This window comes from Coregonus clupeaformis, chromosome 20 (assembly GCF_020615455.1).
Source record: "Coregonus clupeaformis isolate EN_2021a chromosome 20, ASM2061545v1, whole genome shotgun sequence".
NCBI lineage: Eukaryota > Metazoa > Chordata > Actinopteri > Salmoniformes > Salmonidae > Coregonus > Coregonus clupeaformis.
The window spans coordinates 53,555,383-53,561,518 of record NC_059211.1 but is presented as its reverse complement, the minus strand read 5'-3'; positions in this window follow the sequence as shown (position 1 = coordinate 53,561,518).

Sequence of the window (6,136 nt, the reverse complement as noted above, 5' to 3'; positions counted from 1 at the left end):
AATCCAGACCTCCATGGGTTGATAAATTTGATTTCCATTGATAATTTTTGTGTGATTTTGTTGTCAGCACATTCAACTATGTAAAGAAAAAGGTATTTAATAAGATTATTTCATTCATTCAGATCTAGGATGTGTTATTTTAGTGTTCCCTTTATTTTTTTGAGCAGTGTATGTTTAGTCCTTATGTGCCAATCATTACGACCATAGCTCCATTTATGAATTTAAGCGTGGTGACAGTTCTCCATCTCCATCCCTTAGCTTTAGAGCAAACCAAGTGGCAGGGCTGCCTTTTTGTTGAAAAACGAATGAAGGATTGTGCCTTTAAGCCTCCATTTAAATCCCCTTGTCACTTTTCTTGAGGACGCTGACCTATATGTTCAATATGGCCAGCTTCCAGACTAGTTTGATAATGTTAAAGATTTAACTGTACAACAATCAAACTTAATAAACTGGTTTGATGTACCAATAAACCGAGGCATGATAATCGCCCACCTGAGGATCTGTCTTTTTCAGCCATCCATTTCCTGTGTTTGAGGGGTGCCAAATCCACTTGTCAGTTAAATCTCGCTGGATTGATTGCTTTCATTTTACTCCTGCGACTCTTTCATACTTTTGCTTGTGCCTGTCGTTTTTTCTCGTTAACATTATGACCTCGGAAATATTTGTAATGACCTGTCAAAAACACCCCGGTAATGGCTAAAATGGGCTAAATGGGATACACTGGCTTTCAGTTGAATCTATAAGAACGCTAAAGCTTAGTCGGGGATTTAACACACCATCTCAACACTTACTGTACATCACAAGAAAGAGAAGAAAGATAACTTTATTTTGATTGGTGTTCATTTTTTGTGGAATTGAAAAAAGTTATAATTTAATACAGTTGATACAGTATGTTTAACAAACTAGATGTGCTGAAATTAAAGCAACTTCTGAAAATGAACACTCGGATTATAGTGATATTATGCCTGATCTTGCAAACAATGTAAAGTATGTTTAGATAGGTGTAATCTAGCCAAGCATGTTGATTTTTAATCTGAGGGTATCCTGCTATTGACACACTTGATGAATTATGTAAGAGAACGTGACAACAACAGTAATTAATGAGGCAGTCTAGACAGCGCAGGTGAGTACAGGTAAGGCAGACAGAGCAAGTGTTTGGTAGTTGCAGCCAGGGACTTAGTGGAAGGAAAAACGCCAGTTACGCACCTTTTTATTTGTGAAATTGTGTTCACTCACCTTTTTATTTAGTTCATTATTGTTTACCCACTTATTATTGTGTTCCGAGCGTTTATCAACGGTCAGAACGCTAATATTATTGATCTGAGTTCTAATCACGCCTGCCTCTGCGAACGAATGGAATCATGATTCAGGTATGCTCGTTATGTTTGCCTGCTCCACCCGGATTTTCCTTGTTAGCAGCGCATTCATTCACCACTCTGTCCAACGGCAAACTCCGCCCACAGCACAGGCCGAGACGTGAAACGAACTACCTCAGCCCAGACCAAACTGGCAAACGTCCCTCGACTCCTGCCTTGTCAGACATCTCTCAAACAACCCCCCCCTGATATTTCAGTCAGATGGCTAGCTAGCTAGTTCAAGGGCTATAGCTAATGTTAGCCAGATCGCTAGGTAACGTTAGCTATAACTAGCTGGCTAGAAGGATGAAGTTAGACCCTAACGTTAAATGGAGCCTGACCTCAGCAGGAGCAGTTGACTGAAATTAAGGATAGGCTACATAAGTTCTCATAACAGAATAACTTTGCTTTACTAACCAGGTTTCCATCTAATCTTTTTATACAAGTAAAGTACACGCTGGATAAAAAATGTCATGACATGCCTGATGGAAACAGTACATTACCTTTGTAAACTTCCAAAATGTCGACGAAACAAAATACGCTAGACAAGGTAGTATATTTTTGTGTGGGTAAAATGAATTATGTGAGAAATGTCAGTGGAAATGCTTTTAATGCGCAAATATTTATATAATAACCATCATATCAAAGTAAACTTGGAGTCACGCGATGACATGTGTGGTCCTCCCAATACGAGATGTCGTATTAGGCTAAAGATGAAATAAGTTATGATGAACTTTACAGGGTGATGAAAGTGCTAGGTGACGAACTAGATGCTCATTTCCAATAAACATTAAGAGTCTTATTCTGGTGACATGATCATCGATGCTTGGCTGCCGTTTGACATATAAAAATAATCGCACTCTTTTGTCCATAATAATCTCATGTAGGCTATACTTGCGCTCTAGCCAACAACGCGCAGATAGAGTACATTATCTGCACCCTGCCGCGCTGTTGGCTAGAGCGCATGTGCCAATACCAGAGTGGGCACACTCGCTACATAGCGTTTTTTTGTTTTGAAAACCATCAGTAGAGTTGAAAATGCAATGGAAACCCATTTAACTCATATTTTTTATTCGGTACATGGGAATTTAACCGCGAAAGGTATGTTTATGTGCACTACGTCATCACGTACAGCCTTTTATCTGCAACAACTCAATTTGATGCAAACACATGCGCATATTGTTTTAATGCAGGTTTTTGAATATTCGCATGAAAATCTGTCGCCAATTGGATGGAAACCTAGCTACAAAGAATAGTGAGACAGACAGTGGTGAGGCAGGGTGCAATGCAGGAGGCAAAGAAGACACAGAGAGAGGATGCAAGCAGAGAGAGAGGTAATAATAATATAATAATATGCCATTTAGCAGATGCTTTTATCCAAAGCGACTTAAAGTCATGCGTGCATACATATTTTTTTGTGTATGGGTGGTCCCTGGGATCGAACCCACTACCCTGGCATTACAAGCGCCGTGCTCTACCAGCTGAGCTACAGAGGACCACAGGTAAGTAGTACAGTGTTTCCCAAGCTTGGTCCCTGAGAGAATCTTTAATCTTATCAAACACATTAAAATGTTGTATTCTATACCCATTATTAAAGTCAACTAAGGGCCTTTTACACTGTTAGAATGCACTTTCATGTCATTATGTGTTGGGACAGCATGTGGGACCTAAAATTTAGTGAAATATAAAGACAATTTAAATGTGGTCCTCTGTAGCTCAGCTGGTAGAGCACGGCGCTTGTAACGCTAAGGTAGTGGGTTCGATCCCCGGGACCACCCATACACAAAAATTTATGCACGCATGACTGTAAGTCGCTTTGGATAAAAGCGTCTGCTAAATGGCATAAAAAATAAAATAAAATAAATAAATAAAATATAAAGACAATTCAATATTATTCTCATGTATATAAAACATATCTTTTAAAAAACTGCTTTACAGAGAGTAGTGACACAGACAGTGGTGAGGCTGAGGCAGGCTGCAATGCAGGAGGAGGCAGAGGAGAGACAGAGAGAGGACGCAAGCAGATAGAGAGGTTACAGTGGTTCCCAAACTTTTGTGTTGTCCCCTGAAATTTAAATGGGGTCCGCTGAGAGAATCTGTAATCTTATCAAACACAATAACTTGTTTCTCTTCAAATGGGTATAGAATACAACATTTTAGAGTCAACTAAGGGCCTTTCACACGGGTACACTAGCAGTTTACAATACAGAAAACTGAATTGCAGCTCAGCTCACACGAGATACTACGAACATGAACGTGATTAAAATCATGGCACATTTCAATATAAACATCTCCACATCCTATTTTTCTGGACTTTTCTAGCGTTCAGTCCAAATGAACTATTTTGGGAGGGTGACCTGATGTTAATTTTGTGTAATTTTTAACTATTATTATTATTACATAAAATTACATTAGGCCTTCCCTATAGACCTGCATGAAAATGCAATCAAACAATACAGTTCTAATGTTTTGGTTTATATCGGTGATTGTTCATCTTATCTTGATAGCCCACTTTTATAGTTAACTTTTTTTCACCACTACATCACTGGTTGCAGCCCTGTTCCTCCCTTTTATGTTAATGTTTTCGGATATGCAAATACACCTGGTGTATTTATGCAAATTAGGCACATGTAATTTTCTTTTTTTTTTACACAAAATATTAAAACAATACCTGATAAATCAAATCAAATCAAATTTTATTGGCCACATACGCCGAATACAACAGGTGCAGACATTACAGTGAAATGCTTACTTACAGCCCTTAACCAACAGTGCATTTATTTTAAATAAAAAAGTAAAATAAAACAACAAAAAAGTGTTGAGAAAAAAAGAGCAGAAGTCAAATAAAATAACAGTAGGGAGGCTATATATACAGGGGCGTACCGGTGTAGAGTCAATGTGCGGGGGCACCGGCTAGTTGAGGTAGTTGAAGTACATTTACATTTTACATTTACGTCATTTAGCAGACGCTCTTATCCAGAGCGACTTACAGTTTGTGAGTGTATAAATGATTTTTACATACTGGCCCCCCGTGGGAATCAAACCCACAACCCTGGTGTTGTAAACACCACGCTCTACCAACTGAGCTACATCCCTGCCGGCCATTCCCTCCCCTACCCTGGACCAATTGTGCGCCGCCCCATGGGTCTCCCGGTCACGGCCGGCTACGACAGAGCCTGGATACGAACCAGGATCTCTAGTGGCACAGCTAGCACTGCGATGCAGTGCCTTAGACCACTGCGCCACTCGGGAGACGTAATATGTACATGTGGGTAGAGTTAAAGTGACTATGCATAAATAATTAACAGAGTAGCAGCAGCGTAAAAAGATGGGGTGGGGGGGCAGTGCAAATAGTCTGGGTAGCCATGATTAGCTGTTCAGGAGTCTTATGGCTTGGGGGTAGAAGCTGTTGAGAAGTCTTTTGGACCTAGACTTGGCACTCCGGTACCGCTTGCCGTGCGGTAGCAGAGAGAACAGTCTATGACTAGGGTGGCTGGAGTCTTTGACAATTTTGAGGGCCTTTCTCTGACACTGCCTGGTATAGAGGTCCTGTATGGCAGGAAGCTTGGCCCCAGTGATGCACTGGGCCGTACGCACTACCCTCTGTAGTGCCTTGCGGTCGGAGGCCAAGCAGTTGCCATACCAGAAGGTGATGCAACCAGTCAGGATGCTCTCGATGGTGCAGCTGTAGAATGTTTTGAGGATCTGAGGACCCATGCCAAATCTTTTCAGTCTCCTGAGGGGGAATAGGCTTTGTCATGCCCTCTTCACGACTGTCTTGGTGTGTTTGGACCATGATAGTTCGTTGGTGATGTGGACACCAAGGAACTTGAAGCTCTCAACCTGTTCCACTACAGCCCCGTCGATGAGAATGGGGGCGTGCTCAGTCCTCTTTTTTTTCCTGTAGTCCACAATCATCTCCTTTGTCTTGGTCACGTTGAGGGAGAGGTTGTTATCCTGGCACCACACGGCCAGGTCTCTGACCTCCTCCCTATAGGCCAGTAAAATGGTTATGTGCTATAATTCAGTCAATAAGTGATGGATTGTAAATATTCATCCATTGTCAAGCATTTATTATAATTGTTTAAAGACTCCCTTTTGGCAGTTGGTTTACATCACAATTTCATGGCTGACACACCAAATAATCTGCCTGTTAGGATGGATAACTGAAACACAAAAACCGAGTCTAAAACATCACATGGAGTAATCTCGGTTAACACAGAACTAAAGTCTCACGGAATTGGTCAGCTGTTTGATTAAGTTCTGGGTCCACACGTGCAGAGAAGAGATGAAGAGATGCTAGAACGAGGAGCAGAACCAGAACGAGGAGCTCCACCCTCTCTCTTTGGCTGCGTTTAGACAGGCAGCCAAATTCTGACCTTTTTTTCACTAATTGGTCTTTTGACCAGATCAGCTCTGAAAAAGCCGATTGCCCACTCCCTTTCGAAATTTGAAAGATGCAAACACCTGCGAAATCGTGATTTGTCCAAATAACCAATGACGAAAAACCAAAACTCCAGAACTACTGCTGCTCCTTCTCCCACACATCCCATTCCTTCCCGACAGATTCTACGGTATCAGTTATGTTTACGTAGATCTGCCCACGAGAGATTATACAGTGCATTTGGAAAGTATTCAGACCCCTTGACTTTTTCAACATTTTGTTACGTTACAGCCTTATTCTACAATTGATTAAATTTGGTTTTTTCCTTATCAATCTACACACAATATCCCATAATGACAAAGCAAAAACAGGTTTTAGGAAATTTTGCAAATTTATT